Consider the following 21,064-nt stretch of genomic DNA (forward strand, 5'->3'; position numbering starts at 1 on the left):
TAATGAGCAGTGCACACAATAATGATCCACATAATCTCCATTAGAATGTCGACGCAGAACCATCTCAAATGCCAACATTTGAACAAGCTGATACAAACCGCCATAAAGCCGATTATAATTAGACGAGAACATCTCACAGGATGTTTCCTTCCTGAAGCCCTACTGTCATATTTCCCGAATGACCCGGAATTGGATTTCAAAGAGCGGTTTAACTGATGAATTATTCATCAGGATCTTTAGCGTATCCTACAAAGAGGTGGATATTGTCTATGTATGGCTTCAATTTGCATTTGCAACATGAAGCATTTAACTCATTTCATTTGAGATTTGAATTTGATGAATCTCAGCGTTTTATGACTGAAGAACATTCTTGAAAATTTCTACGAAATTAGTTAACCCAATTGGCGATTAAAGGTTACATGAAGAAGAAGAAGTCGAAGGATGATATTTGAAAAATTATGCACGAGAAAGCATACGGAATTTTTTTAAAACTCTTCTTAAAAATTCTAGAAACAATTTAATTAAAAACGGAAAGCAGTACGGGTTTGGACTTTTCTTATACTGTGTATCAAGTATGATATCATAAAATAAAATTTGAAATCGAAAAATTGCGTTTATTATGCAGTAGACGGAAAGTCCAACCCCGTCATAATAAACGCAATTTTTCGATTTCAAATGTTATTTTATGATATCATACTTGATACACAGTATAAGAAAAGTCCAAACCCGTACTGCTTTCCGTTTTTAATTAAATTGTTTCTAGAATTTTTAAGAAGAGTTTTAAAAAAATTCCGTATGCTTTCTCGTGCAATATTTTTAAAATATCATCCTTCGACTTCTTCTTCTTCATGCAACCTTTAAATCGTCAATAGTTACAGATTTTTGTAGGTGTCAACAAATCAACAAATTATGGAGTTCTCTACACAGTTACAAAAAAGTACCTAATTTTAGGTACTTTTTGCCTTTCTCGTATACAAAGTATACGTAAAGGCTATATGTTCGCTCCAAAAACGAACTTTTTATAGGAGTCCCGGAGAACCATAGTGTTATATACCGATCGACTCAGCTCGACGAATTGAAGTGATGTCTGTGTGTATGTGTGTGTATGTGTGTGTATGTGTGTGTGTATGTGTGTGTGTATGTGTGTGCGCAAAATAATCTCACTCATTTTTCAGGCACTTATCATTAACCGATTTGCTCGCAACAAGTTGCATTCGACGCGGAATCTTGTCCCGTTGTTTCGTATTGAAAATTGGCCGAATCGGACTATGGGCTTCGGAGTTATGGCCAAAATATATTTTTTTACAGCAAAAATTCTCACTCACTTTTTAGACACTTACTCTTAGCTGATTTACTCGCAACAAGTTTCATTCAACGCAGAATCATGTCCCATTGTTTCGTATTGAAAATTGGACAGATCGGACTATGGGTTTCGAAGTTATGGCCAAAATCCACTTTTTCACATGAGAAACACGTACAAAATTCTCACTCATTTTTCAGGCACTTATCCTTAACCGTTTTGCTCGCAACAAGTTTCATTCGACGCGAAATCCTGTCCCATTGTTTCGTATTGAAAATTGGTCGAATCGAACTATGGGATTCGAAGTAATGGCCAAAATACATTTGTTGACAAGAAAAATTCTAACTCATTTTTTAGGCACTTACTTTTAGCCGATATGCCTGCAACAAGTTGCATTCGACGCAGAATCTTGTTCCATTGTTTAGTATTGAAAATTAAACAGATCGGTATTAAACAGATATGGCCAAAGTTTATTTTTTTGCCTTTTTGCCTTTCTCGTATACAAAGTATACGTAAAGGCTATATGTTCGCTCCAAAAACGAACTTTTGATAGGAGTCCCGGAGACCCATAGTGTTATATACCGATCGACTCAGCTCAACGAATTGAGGTGATGTCTGTGTGTGCGTGTGTTTGTATGTGTGTGTGTGTGTGTGTGTGTATGTATGTGTGTATGTGTGTGCGCAAAATAATCTCACTCATTTCTCAGGCACTTATCTTTAACGGATTTTCTCGCAATAAGTTGCATTCGACGCGGAATCTTGTCCCATTATTTCGTATTAAAAATTGGCGGAATCGGACTATGGGATTCGGAGTTATGGCCAAAATATATTTTTTTATGAGAAAAATTCTCACTCACTTTTTAGGCACTTATTCTTAGCTGATTTGCTCGCAACAAGTTTCATTCAACCTAGAGTCTTGCCAATTGTTTCGTATTGAAAATTGGCCCAATCGGACTATGGGTTTCGAAGTTATGGCCAAAATTCAATTTTGCCTTTCTCGTATACAAAGTATACGTAAAGGCTATATGTTCGCTCCAAAAACGAACTTTTTATAGGAGTCCCGGAGACCCATAGTGTTATAAACCGATCGACTCAGCTCGACGAATTGAGGTGATGTCTGTGTGTGCGTGTCCCAAGTAACACGGTTTGTTGTATGAGTGTAAAAAATACATCTTTCGAACATATAGCTTGTTACGTTTTGGTATGAAAAACTGCTTTGATTACTTTCACACGACCCAAACAGCGCAACATTTTTAGATATTTTCAACATCTTTCAGTCGCAGCCTTGTTTTTGATTGCACATTCACAAGACTCAACTCAAGTATTAGGATGTTTTCAATAACCGCCTTTCAACATGGTTCAGTCAAATTGAATATCAAAACAAAAATGCTGACCAACACGTTCAAAGAAATAAATTTTAGACAAAAAACGAATGAAAACAAGCATGCATGAAATGATGAACACTATTTTAATAATATTAATAAACATATACAAACTGAATAAATAAATCAAATTTGTTTCGAAGTCTCGGTCGAAACATTGTATATGTCAGATCTCCTAATAGCGCACTCGAGTACAATATTGAACAATAAATTCGAAAGTGCATCACCCTGCTTCAATCCGCCTGAGGTAACAAACGAGGTTGACATTTCGTCTGCAATCTGAATACTTGATTTCGTTGCACGTCTCAGTCTAATCAGTTTCGCCGGAAAACCGTGTTCGTACATTATCTGCCACAGCTCATTTCTCTTCACTGAATCGTACGCTGCATTGAAATCAATAAACGTACGCTGCATTGAAATCAATAAACAGATGGTGTGTCTGCAAGTTGTACTCCCGGAATTTATCAAGGATCATCCGCAGGCTAAACATCTGATCCGTCGTTGATCGGCCCTCACAAAAACCTGCCAGGTATTCGCGACGAAGGACTCCTCAAGCGGTCTCAGTCTTTTAAACAGCATACGCAACAGGATTTTGTACGCCGAGTTCAGAAAGGTGATCCCTCTGTAATTGGCACACTCTAGTCATTGCCCTTTCTTATAGAATGGGCATATGAGGCCATCCAATCAGCCGGCAGGCAGTTCTTCATCCTCCCATATTTTCTGGATATTGTGATGAAGATTGATGCAGCTGCTCATTTCGGTGTTTGAGAAGCTCGACCGGGATCTCGTCCTTCCCAGCAGCTTTTACTGTTTTTCAGCTCGATTAGAGCCTTGTCGTCGACTATGTCCATCCTGCTCCTTAATACACCTTCATTTCCACCATTCAACAAATCTTCAAAGCGCTCCTTCCACCTGGCTGCCACCATAGTCTTGTCTGTCATCAAATTCCCCTCTCGGTCATTGCACATGGTGGGCACTGGCGATTATAAAATTACTGAGTTCTTTTTAGAGGAATCCTCGCTACTCACTTGTTGTTTCTCACTTCACACTTCTCATCACTTCATTTCATTTATTTAGTTTACATCTAAACAGATAACACTGAATCAACAATTTGACGCCACAATACACGGTTCGAGGCCGCATCTCTCCATCCTCGGATACGCCCCACGCTCGCCAAGTCGTTTTGCACCATGTCTGCCCATCTCGCTCGCTGCGCTCCACGCCGTCTCGTACCTGTCGGATCGGAAGCGAACATCATCTTTGCAGGGTTGCTGTCCGGCATTCTTGTAACATGTCCTGCCCATCGTACACTTCCGGCTTTAGCTACCTTCTGGATACTGGATTCGCCGTAGAGTTGGGCGAGCTGATGGTTCATTCTTCGCCGCCACACACCGTCTTCTTGCACACCGCCAAAGATGGTCCTAAGTACCCGTCTCTCGAATACTCCGAGTGCTTGCAAGTCCTCCTCGAGTATTGTCCATGTTTCATGTCCGTAGAGGACAACCGGTCTTATAAGCGTCTTGTACATGACACATTTGGTGCGGTGGCGAATCTTTTTCGACCGCAGTTTCTTCTGAAGCCCGTAGTAGGCCCGACTTCCACAGATGATGCGCCTTCGTATTTCACTAACGTTGTTGTCAGCCGTTAGCAAGGATCCGAGGTAGACGAATTCCTCGACCACCTGGAAGGTATCCCCGTCTATCGTAACACTGCTTCCCAGGCGGGCCCTGTCGCGCTCGGTTCCGCCCACAAGCATGTACTTTGTCTTTGACGCATTCACCACCAGTCCAACTTTTGTTGCTTCACGTTTCAGGCGGGTGTACATTTCTGCCACCTTTGCAAATGTTCGGCCGACAATGTCCATGTCATCCGCGAAGCAAATAAATTGACTGGATCTGTTGAAAATCGTACCCCGGCTGTTACACCCGGCTCTCCGCATGACACCTTCTAACGCAATGTTGAACAACAGGCACGAAAGTCCATCACCTTGTCTTAGTCCCCGGCGCGATTCGAACGAACTGGAGTGTTCGCCCGAAATCACTTCAAATCTTCTCATCACTTATAGCTTCTCATTCATCACTTTTCACTTCTATTTTCTTACTTTCCAATTCTTACTTGTTTATGTTTTAATTAATAATCATTTAAAAATGAATTATTATTGGCACACACCCTTATCAAACTATGACATCCATAGTCAAGCATATCTTATTGGCGCGATTTATCCTGCATGCAAAGTTTTTATTAAAATGAAAAATGTAGTAACTTGGTACAGATGATCGAAGTGTGCTTTGATTGCGAACGGTTGATTTGTTTTTCGCAGCAGTTAATTATTCTCTTAAAATTTGGTGAAAAAAGGAAAAAAATATAAATTCTATATTTTAGTGAGATTCAAAGTGACTTTCGAAGAACGACGAACAACTGCTGTTCCCTCTATCTACGACGGTTGGATGATTATTCGAGGTGTCCGCTGTAGTGAAAACTTTGATGCCATTCTATCCTAGGTAGTGCAGGGAAGTAAAAACAACTGCTTGGCGGTTTGGCGTTCGGAGCGGTGATGTCTACTCTTCCACATTTTACCTGTTTCATCCAGAAAGCTACAAAGACATTTTTGAAGAATAGTGGTCAACGGTCTTAATCGGGCCTCAACTATGATTTGGTCAGATCAAACTAGAGTTTCCATTTCCCGGCCATTTTCGTTGTCCCGGGATTCGGGATGAATTTGTTCGTATATCCCGGGAAATCCCGGGATCCCGGGATTTTTCAAGGTTTCTTTAGAAAACTTATTTTTTTTTTATTTAAGAACGATTTTATTCAATGTTCAGGGGTAAAGTTCATATTTTAGAAAGGCCAGATAATACAGATTTCAAATTGGAAATCAATTCTAATTTGAATCGATTCTTTCGAAAAAAAACGACTTCAAGAATCAAATAATATTCACTTTTTTCTTGGAAGGTAGAGTACCCTTTTGGAATATATGATCGCCGAGTCCGAGAAGAAGGGTTCACTGGCGGTTGAAGTCGGCTTGACTCTTTGCATAGTTTTGAATATGAATTGGGTTTAAACAGTTGCTGGGATCGCATTAAATACCCTAGTGACTTCCTAATCTTGAATAGATCGCTTCCTAATCTTGATGTTAATCGTTAATTCATCGTTATCGCCGATAAAGTTAATTGTGTTCAACATAATCGCTTGCTGCGAAAAGATGAATCAACTCAATTATTATCGGAGTTCGATAATTTAATGTAAGTTAAACCGATAATTTAACGATAATGGGGTTAATAGATTACGCGATTAAAGTTGGTATACAATTTTGGCAGAAGCCGAGAATTGGAAAACGATTGAATGCAGCCTGTTGACCAGAGTTGATTTTGAAAAAAATAGGCAGAGCATCGGGGTCGGACCACTTGTACTTGCGCATGTGCCGGAAAGTTTGTAGTACGAACGTCGATTGGAAGGACATGAATTGGATCAAGAATTGTTTTGGAGGCAAGAAGCTCAGGAGATGGGTAGGAAGCAGGCGCCAAATAGATGTAGCTGATCTTTTACTGTAGATACTTGTCGTTTAATTAATAGAGAGCTGTACTGCCGCTAACCGCAAGTCGAGTACATCTGTATATGGGCCTCCATATACAGATGTGCTCGACTTGCGATTAACTAACTGTAACTGCTAGTAAAAGTATCAGTCAGTAGTATAGTGGTATAGGGGAATCTATTATTTTTTGTGAAGGTGTTCTTCTAACTATCTCCGATATTTTCATGTCTGTTCCTTTCTTACTAATTTAATAATAAGATGATATCGATTGGGCATCACAAAGAACCTTGGCTCCGTATACATGTCTGAGCCTACCAAATACACGAACGTGGAAAAAAATCATGTCTGATGGGAGGTATAAAAATATGATATGACTTTATCACTTAAGTTAGGTTTCGCGCTCAAAACAAATAACTTTTGTAAGAAGAAAAATTACACTGTTTGCGAACCGGAAATGAAACAGAATTTTTTGTCCCGGGTATCCCGGGATTTTCGGGATTTCAAAAATAATATCCCGGGAATCGGGAAATCCCGAATTTTCCTAAATCCCGGGATTTTTTGTCCCGGGATGTCCCGGGATGGAAACTCTAGATCAAACTAATATTGTTGTACATGGTCTCTTGTGATCTATTTGAACTGTAGTTATGAATGTCGCCCATTTATTGAATTATCAAAAGATATTCATATGGCTATCGTTTTTTCATCATTTCTGCTTCATATACAAATCTACGTTTCTATTCTTTCCTATCAACTCTGCTCGTTTTCTACTATGTGCTAATATTTTAATGCATAATTTACATCACCTATGATTCAAATATCGAAATAGTTTTTAGATATTGTTGAAGAGCGTCATAAACACTCATATGACTACTGCTTCTGCCTTATACGCAGGAGGTCGTGGGTTCAATCTCAGGTCCGTTCAATTCTCCTACTTTGTATCTTTCTCTATATTTCTCTTGTTCTAGCAATCGCTAGAACTGGAAATGGTCTTCCATACCGTTTCCATTTCTATCCTATACCTTCAACTTGACTATTCTGTCAGTAGCTGCTCTTGCCTACGCAATGCGGTCGGGTCTGAGCTTGACGACCGACTGGCAAATAGCTTACACAACCTCACTTGATCAGTACAGTTGCTGATGAAGAATGTGTATAGCCGCCAGACATTCTAAATACTCACGCTACTCTAATGTGGACGTGTACTATACACATGTGGAAGCGTTGGCTTGAGATATGGATTGCGAGTGATTGGACTATGCGTCCAATTTGGGAATCTCGAGCTCTTTCAGTAGCCGCTAGGTTGCGAAGGCCGACGGACGATAAATATAAGTTGATAAATCGTAAAGAGTGCAAGTGTGTTCGTATTTTGTGTTGGACGCAGTACGGTCGCGCGGTTATGAAAATATCTGATTCTGCTGTGCGGGCGAGTAAATTGGAAAGTGAAACAATCAGATCAGTGCAGATTTCTCGCTTAACTTTTCAAAAGGACCTAAGTAACATTTTTATCATGAATTAATTTATAATAGCGCAATCAACAGAAAACATGAAAGCTTTTGATTGCAGTACTCAAATTAATTCATGAAAAATGTGCCAAATCCTTTGAAAAGATAAACGATTTGTTCGTGTTTTGTATTGGACGTAGAACGATCGGAGATCGCATCCAGACGTGTTTTCTTCAGTAAGCAGAACGATCGGCCGGTCATCGAAATTTGTTCTGCTTTGTGCGGTAAGCAGAACGATCGGCCGGTAACCGAAATTTTGTTCTGCTTCGTGCGTGTATGAGCATGAGCATGAGCATGATGACCGTGCATTTCGTAGTTGCTACTCCGTGATCGATCAGAACAATCGCAATTGCACAGGGAACCAATGGATGGAAGCATGGGATTTGCTCTCCAATCTCAATGTGCACAGTCCGAGAGCTCTAGTATTTTTGAATAGTCGATAGCGGCGCTGGCCACGTCCTCACGGTCATCGGGGATGGGAAGGAATTGATGATGCAGTCACTCGCCCACTGCAAGCCGAGAACACCTCTGCACTCGCCACGAGTTCCTGCGGAATTTTATTGGAAACTTGGGGCTAAGGTTTTATGGCAGAGGTTCGTCTTGGTTAACGGGTTGCCAATGTGATAGTTATGAAAGGGTGGTGTAGTATTCTAATTAGATGCCGAAACGAACTTTTTCGCTCATTTCGAATTCTAACAGTTACCTGCTAGAACTAATCAAGTTGTAGGTATAGGGATAGAAGATGGAAACGGTATGAAAGCCCATTTCCAGTTCTAGCGATTGCTAGAACATGAGAAATATATGAAAAGATACAAAGTAGGAGGAATGGAACGGGCCTGGGATTGAACCCACGACCTCCTGCGTATGAGGCAGAAGCGGTAGCCATATGACCACCAAGCCTGTTCTGCTTCGTGCGTGTATGTAAATTAATTAGAAAGTAAAAGTTTAAATCGCGTCTAGACATGTTTTCTTCAGTAAGCAGAACGATTGGCCGGTCATCATAGTTTTATTCTGCTTTGTACGGTAAGCAGAAAGATCTTTGTGCGGCCTTTCAAAAAAAAGTATTGTTTTCATCGATCAAACTAGGGAGTTCGGACATGGCCGGTGCTGGTAATGCTTATTTTTTGGGTCACCAGTTCTTACACATTGAAGATGATGTTAGTCCCAAACTTCATCTGTTGGTTCTCTGTGTAATTACAGCTGACCTGGTAATAACGGAGTAGCAACCGTGGGCGGTCAATCATGCTCATGCTCATGCATGAGTACATGGTACAATTTTCACTAATTTGTTTTTCCAGACATATGCAAAGGTTATTGAGAAAATGTTCTATTCCAGTGAAAAACCTTAAGAAAACGGAAGCTTAAATTTTATCAAAAGGCGGAAAAATACAATTTTTTTTGAATTTTATTAGAGATGTCTCGATTATTATTTTTAATTTGGTGATCTAAAAACAGCTGCCATCGGTCTCGTAACTTAATTTAGCCTATTTATCAGGAAAATGCAGTGGTGCGTATTAGCTGACTGGCGCATTTCAAACTTAGTTCCTCTATCTTCTAGCCACTTGGTTGAGTTGACAAATTTCTTCTCTTCTTATTTTTCTTCTTCCTTTCCTTCTTCTTATTGGCATTACATCCCCCACTAGGACATTGCCATCTTGCAACTTAGAATTCTCTAAGCACTTCACAGCTATTAATTGCGAGGTTTCTAAGCCAAGTTACCATTTTTGCATTCGTATATCATAAGGCAAACATGATGATACTGTTATGCCCAGAAAAGTCTAGGAAATTTTCAATCCGAAAATTGCCTAGACCGGACCGAGAATCGAACATTCAGCGTGGTCTTGCTTTGTACCAGCGCATCTTATAGCTCGGCTAAGGAAGGCCTCAAATCAAGGGTCGATTTTCCCAAATTCATCTGACTTGTATAATTGATCCTACTTTGCTGATATTCCGTTTTTTGCAAAATTCATAATTAAGTTATCCAATTGTTTTGTTCGTATATTTTTGTATTTCCCGACATAAATCATTGACGCCATTGTTTTCCGTATGCATGATCGAAATCAAGATAACTTGAAAAACAGCTCTTTGCGTCACGGAGTCACCTGGTGCTTTCGATACCCTTTAATTCAGCTTGATCATAACTGAGCTATTGAATTTATCAAAATGTAGGAAGTTTTTGGATCACGGAAAAATGGTTGTTCTTTAAATGCAAAACCAAAAAAATATCGAACCGCACCCTGTTCGAACACAATTCAGTTGATATGAATTGTTACCAAAATAGCATCCCGATCTACTTTACAGTAATGTTTCTCATGGTCCGTGTCTGTGATGGCATTTGCCATTCTACCTAAAACAATATGGATATCAATCCATAAATAAGAATCCATTATTGATGTCCCGTTGCCTCCCAAATGCTCCTTAATTGCGCTTCTTATGTCGTACGCAAAGCCGAAGCTAAACTTCAAAATCTGCCAATCCAAATTGGAGAACAACCATCATGAAGCGAATAATGATTCTGATATGCACGATCTCCTGTGTGCCAAAGAAAACAAGATTCCCGATGAAAGCCATTTATTGGTGTCGGTCTCGTTGTGGCTGATTAAATCAGGATCCTTTCGGTGTTGGCTAGAGAGGACGTGAATGGAGGCGAAACCGAACGGTGGTGCTGGTTTACGTACAAATCTAATTTGCGGTAATCTTGCCAAAGAAGGAAAATGTAACTGAGATGGAATAAATCTTTTCTTCTCTTGACCAAAGACTAGGATTATTTACTGGAGATGGATGAAACTGCGTATTTATCTTGTTAGGCTTTTATTTTTGGTTGGCATATTGCCGAATGAAACTTAGACATAATTTTACGGGCAATTTACCTGTCAGATGTATTACAAGCACAAGAACCATAACCATAACCATAAATGGCATTTTATTTATTATTTCTGTTCATGAAATCATTTTAATCAATTCAACTTTTGATAAATATCTTGGCTGTGCATATGCACAGCATATGTTTCGAAATGGACAAATTGATATGAAATTTGCGAAAAAGAATCCACGTGTCTTGGAGGGACTCGAACCCTCAACCTCCTACTCTCTAGATAGGCGTGATAACCCCTACACAACAAGACCACTTAAAGGTCACGTTTGCGGAAAAGCCATCAGAATCCGAGTACCAACCTCCACCGCGGTTAGGTCTCTTTTTTGCAAATTGAATATCTTTCGGATGCTTGATTTGTCCAATCTCCACATGCGCTTTACTATTGTATATCCACAGCCAAGCGAGTGCACATTGTTTATTAAACGAGAGGAACGCACTCCATGCCCCCAGCAACTGTCTGGGCGGGACGGTATAGAATGCGAATTCAATCGCACTCTGCTGTGCCAAAGGCTTGCTTGGCTAAAGCATTTGATGAGTTTGATTGCCTTTAACGTAAACGGTCGCGTGTACTCAGACGACTAATGACGGTGAAAGACCGACACTTGATTACAATTAATTGCATATTATTCGGCAACTCGGCCGTACGAAAACCATTTTTTGTTAAATATGTTTCGAAATGGACAAATTGATATGAAATTTGCGAAAAAGAATCCACGTGTCTTGGAGGACTCAAACCCTCAACCTCCTACTCTCGAGATAGGCGTGATAACACCTACACAACAAGACCACTTAAAGGTCACGTTTGCGGAAAAGCCATCAGAGAGTCCAGTACCAACCTCCACCGCGGTTAGCTCTCTTTTTTGCAAATTGAATATCTTTCAGATGCTTTCGGATGCATCCGAAAGATATTCAATTTGCAATTTCGAAATATGCTGTGCATAACTCACAGCCAAGATATTTAACATTTTCACAACAAATATTCAAAGTTGCCGAATAATATGCAATTAATTGTCAACTTTTGAGTTTTTTTTAACGATTACCAAATGTTACAACTGATGGTCGCGGATGACTGCTGTAATAAATCGGTATTAAAAATTAAACCATCCAATTACCAAAAAAAAAAATGGCAATTGCTTGACTGTTTAAGATATCGAAAACAGTTTGGATTTGTTGAATAAAATAGATCAATATGGCCATTTGGTTCTGGTTGAAAAAAAATCACATTTTTACATTCGTTCGTTACAAGTTCGTATTAGCAAAGCAGTAAACCAAAAGTCGAAACTTGCTGAAGAAATATTTTCCCTTTTTTACTATCTCTCACACACGTTTAAAATTCTTCTTGATGGGTCATAATCCAGAATAATTAAATCTTCACTGCTGTTCATGGTACGTATACTAAATAGAGGGTACCAAACAAGAAAACAGTGTCAGCATTACAAACAGCATGTTTTCTTTGATATCGTGGGGCGGTTACCTTGCCAATAAAGCAAAAACCTCTGCCCCGTCCTCTTTTGAACACGGTAAACATCCAACATTCCATAGCTTCACGTAGTAGAGTCTACCCCGCTGCTGGGGAGCAAAATTTCAAAGTTAATCAGAATTCCAACACGGCAGATGTACAAGCTATTTAATTTGAAGACACCAAGCTGCGTTGGGTCCTGCCCCCAGTAAGCTTGACAGTAAGAAGGGGAAGCTAGACCCTTAATATATTTATGCAAGGGGAAAACACGGTGGCACTTTCTCCCTTCTCTAACTCGCGCTCAACCAATTTTATTATCATGAACAATATCGGGGCATTGCGTTGATTGGAAACAAGTGGGATGGCGCGCTTTGACGATGGCTATCGATAACAGCGCAGTCTGTTGAATTCATTTGCTTTGTAAGAGTATGAATGGTGATGTTAAAAGAAATCAATAATCATTACAGCTGGTTGGAAGGAAGTCATTCATCCATTTACATATTCGGCAGAGAAGAAGATATTATGCAAAAGTCAATCAATTTTGTATTATATTCGAATGCAAATAACAAACATCTGAAAGTTGTAAAGGGCACACGAATGCAATACTTGAGCACTTACTTCTTCCAAAATATCGGATCATTATCAACTCCAATTCATAACTTTTCACATTTCACGTTCAGTGTACTATAACTACCAAAGAAGCGCTGTCACATTTTTGCTTCCGAGACCCTGAAAAATTATCATTTTTACTGTGGAATCCAAAATACTTTGATAATGATGTCCCCGGTTTGAAAAAAATCCGCCTATAATAGGGAAACTGTTCCGTTTTCCATCTCACTGAACATATATTCATCTCATCGCAAAACCAGAGAGATATAACACCAATCTTGTCGCTTCTTTTTGCTAACATGCGTGCTCACTGTTGAAAAAAATCACAAAAATAAAAAACAAATCAAATTCCTTTGCATTGCTTTGTTTTTGATGGGATGGAAATGAGAGCTATGAGATGAAGTGCCAAACCGTTCCCCTATATGAATTTGATAAAAAAAATGTGATCACAGTGTTTTCAATGGTAATGGAAACTATGTTCCTATCTCACAAGAATACACTTTGAAAGCTTTACTATCAGAGCAGAAATAATGAGCTCCGCAGCCAAACAAACGTAAAGTCAGTTAGAATTGTGTTAAATCAGCAAAAACCGTGTATTACATCCGATTAGATGGTAATCGTTGATTTATTCTATCACTATTTAAATGGAACGACAACCTTTAAGCGCGAGATTGTATCTGGAAACTATTGCGCCACAACATCGTACAACGAAGCGAACAAAAAAGCACGGTTCAGCATAAATTATGTTAACGTTGTGTAGCAGTGTCATTTGCGGTAGATTTATTTCCGCAGCGGTTGTTTGCTTTTGTTGCTTAGTGTTAATAGTCTGTGGATTATAGAGAGCAGCAACGGAATCAAATTTAACGATACTGGGCAGACTGAAGCCAATAAATATGCTCCTATTTTACCCATATCGTTTTTCTATCATGCTGTTTACTATTCTTCCACGTTTAATGTGCAATAACTTGCAGAAGTTTGCTTTTTTTAAATCATCCGTCGTAATCGTTACGGTTTCACAATCAATGATGCATTGAATCGGAACTATTGGAAGGAATTGACGTGGTCTGATATACAACACATGCACTATTGGTCAAAGTGGAAGATGGTGCCATTTATTTATGACACCATATGGGACTGAACCGAAAGCAAAATACTAGCCAAAAACTATGTCGTATGAAAGGTAAATTGATCGAAGAGCACCTAGTCAATACAGTCCTTCCCGCTTTAGACATGATTTAGGTATGTCTTATTTAATTTCCTCAAAAATCATCGTACAACTATTTCTATTACTAAATATTTTATGTTCATGAGATTTTTATCTGGGGCTTTTGTTTTGATGGCATTAGAAATATAAAATACAATACGAAAGTATTCCAGAAGAAAATGCTAACGAAAGTCCCGTGATCGCATCACTGGTAATCAAATTGACCATTTCTGCGTCAGCCGAATATCAAGACGGAGCCTTGTACTATAGCCTTGAAGTAATGTGCATATGAAAGATCATGCATCACATAAATACTCAACCAGTGTTCGTTGGACTTTCTTACAATAAGAATTGGACATATGTGAAATTGCTGGGTTCTTATAAAAAATGGCACACAGGTATCGTAAGAAGCTTGGAAAATTGTAACTTTTTACACATTTTTTGCATGTGCTCAGTTCTTATACAGATTTTGGTGAGTTGATATTACGATTTGTAATAAAATTTATCGAACGCTGTTTGGGTGTATGGATCAACATAACGCGTTTACACTACACAGGTTAATTGTGCATATTGCCATTATAACAGAAACTTATTTCAAGCCCGAACTCTCCATTAAAAGAGATCCAAATTATTTTATCTACAGAAATGATCGTCTTGACAGCGCCTGTGGTGGGGTCGCCATTGTCATTAATAGACGTATCAAACATAAATTATTTTCTTCGTTTGAAACCAAAGTTTTTGAAACCTTGGGAGTTTCTGTTGAAACAAATTTTGGTCAATTTTCCTTCATTGCAGCCTATTTGCCTTTTCAATGCAATGGGCAGCAAAAGAATTTGTTGAAAGCTGATCTTCAAATTCTGACTCGTAACAAATCAAAATTCTTCGTAATTGGTGACTTCAATGCCAAACACCGTTCATGGAATAATGCTCAAAGCAATTCCAACGGCAAAATTTTATTTGAAGATTGTTCTGCGGGATATTATACTATTCAATATCCCAATGGCCCTACTTGTTATTCTTCCAGTCGAAATCCTTCTACAATTGGTTTAGTTTTAACGGATTCAAGTCAGCTGTGTGGCCAATTGGTAACTCATGCTGACTTTGGCTCTGATCACCTTCCTGTGACATTTGAAATCTCACAAGAAGCCATTTATAATCCAATCAGCTCTACTTTTAATTATCATAGAGCTGATTGGGATTTATATAAAACATATATCGATAGGAATTTTGATGTTAATATTCCTTTGGATACCAAAAGTGATATTGACAATGCGCTCGTATCTTTGACAAATTTGATTGTCGAAGCCAGAGGCATTGCAATTCCTAAATGTGAAATTAAATTCAACTCCATTATTATTGACGACGATTTTCAGCTACTGATCCGTCTTAAAAATGTGAGGCGAAGGCAATACCAAAGAACTCGCGATCCCGCGTTGAAAGTTATTTGGCGAGATTTGCAAAATGAAATTAAAAAACGTTTCGCTATTCTGAGAAATACCAACTTCCAGAATAATGTCTAATAAAGTTGGATCCCAGTTCGAAACCCTTTTGGAAATTAACAAAAATTCTTAAAAAACCTCAAAAGCCAATTCTAGCGCTTAAAGAGGGAAATAAAATTTTATTAACAAATGGCGAAAAGGCTCAAAAACTTGCTCAGCAGTTCGAGAGTGCCCATAATTTTAGTCTAGGTCTCACTAGTCCAATTGAGGATCAGGTTACACGAAGCTTCGAAGACATTCTCAATCAAGAGAATGTTTTTGACCCTTCGTTGGGAACTAATTTGGATGAAGTGAGATCTATTACTAGAAAATTTAAAAATATGAAAGCACCGGGTGATGATGGTATTTTCTACATACTTATCAAAAAACTTCCTGAGAGCTCTTTATCCTTTTTGGTTAATTTATTTAACAAATGTTTTCAATTGGCATCCCGACTAGAAGGTCATATCTTAATTATATCAACATATGTTATTATGTTATACTAAATTTTTATAACAAAATTTGTTAGAAACATGGTGCAGGATGTTGTTAAAATATCTAAATTTCTATCAAAAATTACACTACTGGAAACAAAAGCTATCAAATTTTGTTACAATTTTATCAAAAAAATAACATATTTTGTTAGAAATTTATAACAGAATCAGATACAAAAAATATATTGTTTATGTGTAGTTGTAATTTTTTTACAGGTCGTGATAAGTCTGCAGATTGTGGTCAACAATCAGATATTTTTGTTTTTGTCTGAACAAGAATATTTTTCAAGAACATGAACTAACAACACTACAAATTAGGAGACCTTTTCAAATGAGATCACTATAGTTGTGATATATATGGCTGATAGACTTTGCTACATCTACTTTATTTGCCTACTGTTGGGCAATTCGGTGTTGAGCATTTTTTAATCATATTATGATAAAATCCTGTTATAACATTTGAAAGATAATGGCTACTAAGAACAAAATTGTATCAAAATAAGTTATAAATATCACAATATGTTAAAATTGTGTTCAGTTTCTGTTATGATCTTCTAGTCGGGATACTTCCCAGATAAATGTAAAAAACGCCAAAGTTGTTCCAATTTTGAAGCCGGACAAAAATCCAGCCGAGGCTTCTAGTTATCACCCAATCAGTTTGCTTTCTTCAATAAGCAAACTGTTTGAAAAGATTATTTTAAATAGAATGATGGTTCATATTATTGACAATTCTATTTTTGCTGATGAGCAATTTGGTTTTCGCCATGGGCATTCAACCACTCATCAGTTATTAAGAGTTACGAACTTAATTCGGCTCAACAAATCTGAAGGATATTCGACTGGAGTTGCTCTTCTTGATATAGAGAAAGCATTTGACAGTGTTTGGCATGAAGGTTTGATTGTAAAATTGATGAATTTTAATTTTCCTCTGTACATTATTAAACTGATCCAAAATTATTTATCAGATCGCTCACTGCAGGTAAACTATCAGAATTCTAAATCTGATAGATTACCTGTAAGAGCTGGTGTTCCCTAAGGCAGCATACTGGGGCCCATTTTGTACAACATTTTTACTTCACACTTACCTGATTTACCACCAGGGTGTCAAAAATCTTTGTTTGCAGATGACACAGGTCTCTCAGCCAAATGGCGTAGCCTTCGTGTCATTTGTAGTAGATTGCAAAAAAGTTTGGATATTTTCTCCACTTACTTGCAAAAATGGAAAATTTCCCCGAATGCTTCCAAAACTCAGCTTATAATTTTCCCACATAAGCCGAGAGCTTCTTATTTGAAACCTTCTAGCAGACATTTTGTCACTATGAATGGGTTCCAATTAATTGGTCTAGCGAAGCTAAATATTTAGGACTTCTGCTAGATCACAAATTAACTTTTAAAAATCACATTGAAGGCCTTCAAGCCAAATGTAACAAATATATTAAGTGTCTATATCCACTTATAAACAGAAAATCAAAACATTGTCTTAAGAACAAACTTTTGATTTACAAACAAACCTGCCTGCCTGCCATGTTATATGCTGTGCCAATATGGACTAGTTGCTGCAATACCAGAAAGAAGGCACTTCAGAGGATTCAAAATAAAATTCTGAAAATGATTCTGAAGTTGCCTCCGTGGTATAGTACCAATGAACTTCATAGAATTTCTAATATTGAGACATTGCAACAAATGTCCAACAAAATAATTTCCAATTTTAGACAAAAATCGTTGCAATCTTCTATTGCAACGATTAACTCCTTGTACCCTTAGTATAAAATAGGTTAAGACTAGTTCAAGTTGAAAACATTGTAATTCCTACATGGCTCAATTCAACCAGAGGAAAAATTCTAACTGCCAGAGGCAATTAAAATGTATTAATAATAACTAAAAATATAACATAGCAAATAAGGATGATAGTGTTAAGAAAACGCAGAACACCTAGTCTAAGAGATGAATGAATGTATTAGATAATTAGCAAATGAAATTAGTTAAAAAAAAATAACCCGGGGTACTCAGTACTGCGTATTTCGCTTCTAGCGTTATTTAATATTCTCTTCTAGATTCCGCTACCCAGAACATAATCGTTTTTTACTCTTATATATTCAGTAACCAGTAACCCAAATACAGCAAAGATATCGCACATACGGTGAAAGAAACAAGACAGCATCAACAAATCATAGCAGAATTGCGTGATATGTTAAACAGCAAATCGCTCTATATGAAATCAAAAAGCCGAACAGATAATGTAATTATACTCAACAAGCTCAACCACATATTTATTGAGGATCCTACATTGTGCGTATTTGATGAAAATTCATCTCAAGATCGTGGCTTTCATTAATGTGCTGGTGTGAATTGCGAAGGGGAATCAAATTTAATTTCCTTCCGGTTGATGTGGGCTTTTCGGTTTGGCGAAATCGAACATAATCTAGTTATAAACCCGCTTCATTCTACTTATAAAACCCCTTTGTCACGTGGTGTCGTCGTTCAGGAAGCACGGAGCATAACTTCTATCAGAAACAAGCAATATCTTGAACAACCCAGTAGGCTGACAATCAGTTTCACCATCAGTCAGTGTCATAAAGAGACGAAAGTCATATCGTTGGAAAATTGATTTTTCATGCGCTCAAGCTTTTGTGAAGCAAAGTTGACGGTCCTCCATTCTTTATTGTTGATGAGCCATGCTCCACTTCATCGTATGTTACTGACATGATTGGAGAGTAGAATTTTCCTTTTCTCTGTTGATGCTTCGGGATGAGTTGTTATTACTAGTATGTATCCCGAGTAGTCTTGGGTCTCCAGTTAGACATGCGAGCAAAATCGTAGGATTGCCAACTCAGAGATGGCGAGTTCAATTCTCGGTTCGGCCTTGAATATTTTCTAAGATACATATTCATGCATTTCTCGGTCATAGAAAAGCATTCAATTAATAACTCTGGAAATGTTGACAGAGCACAAAATACCAAATGATACCAAATGTCTATATCATGTTATGTGTTATTAAGTTCAACTGTTTTTGTAACAAATGATTTTTGTTAACTTTGTATGTTTTTAGAAAGTCATATTATTCTATAAATTTGTCTAATTTTCTTAAGTTTTTTTTTTTTTGGCTGAATTCGTCCATTCGTATCATGTGTTGATACAAATGGACATGTTCAGCAAACAAATTTAATGAAATTCGACAAATTTATAAGAAAAAAAGAAAGATTCAGGGAATTCAAAATAATCCTCAAAATATAGTACACTGTATTCTGTTTTACACGATTAACATTTTCTCAATTTTCCACTCATCCTAAATGTTTAACGCATATTAATTATCAGGTGATTTTTCTTTGATTTTTTGATACATGTTGCGAAGATTTTGGTGGTAAATTCAAGTCACACGATCAAGAATACGAGCGAAAAAAAATCGTGTATAAACCTAATCCTGTGCAGTTTTTTTTTTGTGAAAAAAATTTAAATGTCGTTTCTGAAAATGTGTTGATTTCGAGTTGTGCTTGTATTGCACGAAACCATCGATATAGTTAATTGATGTTATCGATGACAAACATTGATTGCTGTGTAAAAAGGTCATTCTTCTTGTTTTGGATATATTGCATGATATTTGACATTAAACCACAGGAGCTTCCGCTCTTTCGGATACAGCCAGAATAATGTGTGGTTTGTTTGATCCATTACGAAAAGGATTATTTGTTGCTCATTTCCCCTTCGTTTATCGTTCCGCTTCCTTGAAAAGAACATTACATAATAGAAACGGAAATCAATGCTGACCAGTCTGCCGCAAGATGAAAGAGTAGAAAGCGTTTTCTCATTCCTTTTGGTTTTATTCCTGTTGACGCGTATGGACAATTATGATGAGGTAGCAAACTAATACAATACACTACAATAATAGGCTTAAAATAAAAAGGACTTTTTGGATTTGAGGATTTGAATTAAGATCATATAACATGGATTATTATTGAGCGAGTGGCTTATACAAGATGAATAAAGAGTATTGAGTGGTATGCCCTTGCAAAGGTTATAACAGTAAGAATCGTTTTGGTATAACGTGAAACACAGACAGAACTAAGATAGAAATACAAAGTACGAAAGGGACGAGCCTGGGACGACCTCCTGCTTATAAGGCAGAAGTGGTAGCCACTAGACCACCGAGCTCGTCTGTCAATAATTGCATTGCATTTAGAGATTTATTTCTGCTTATGCCAACAAGCTTTAAACACGTGCATCACATACGCATACAATCATATGGAGACGCATGGTGCTTTTGTCCATCGACTCCTAGTGGCTGAGCTTTTACAATAAAAATAAAATGTTAATATTATTCTGCATACCAGTGAGAGCCGTTTGTATCAAGCTACGAACAAAACCAACCTCGCCCGAAGTATGTCGCAATAGTCACCAAACGGCGTAATTTAATATTATCTAAAACTTTCTAGAACTTAAAAAATGTAGTAATAAAATAATTAAAAGATATAATGAAAAAAAAAACATGTCGACGGCATAAAACATAAATTTCCTAAAGTAAAGAAATTACGAACTTGGTGTCTTTGACAAAGTTTATCAGGAGAGCTTTAGCTACAATTTTTGTGAAGATCCTACCCATGTATGTTTTAAAGTGGGAAAAAATCTTCTCACTTTTAGGAGGATTGATTATTAGGCTCAATACCACCAAAGAAGCGCATCGACTAATTGATAAAATGTTTGGAAGGTACCATAACGTTAAATCTCGTAATAAAAAAACTTCATATTCCAGAAGCGCGGTAAAAACACGATTTTATCCTCTGTGCTCCGGTCCGAAATGTTCTGCGCTGGGCCATAATGGGAAGGATACACCAAATCTTCAATTCGTTTGGTGCAAAAAAGTGTATCAGTAATGGCATGCTGCAAGGACTGTTGGTACCCACCAGCACGGCATCGGTTAAAATGTGTAGTGGAGATTGATGCTGTTTCAACGGTGGAATGTTTTCCTGCACTAAATTTACACACCGCGATGAAAGCGGATAGCAACAGAGGGGAGCATGACCATGGGACTGATTTAGTGCTAGAAACCTTTTCTACACATTATTTTTCCACGGCGAGTGCAGATTTATTTGTTCTGCATGAATGTTCGCCTAACGCACCACGTGCAATTATTTTCCCTTTAACCTACCGGAAGATTTACGAAGCGTGATAGTTTATAGTGCGAAAGAGGGAAGATGTGAACACATTGGCGAAAGCTTTAATTGTGGGTTTCCTCCA

Source organism: Armigeres subalbatus, chromosome 2, assembly GCF_024139115.2.
Source record: "Armigeres subalbatus isolate Guangzhou_Male chromosome 2, GZ_Asu_2, whole genome shotgun sequence".
NCBI lineage: Eukaryota > Metazoa > Arthropoda > Insecta > Diptera > Culicidae > Armigeres > Armigeres subalbatus.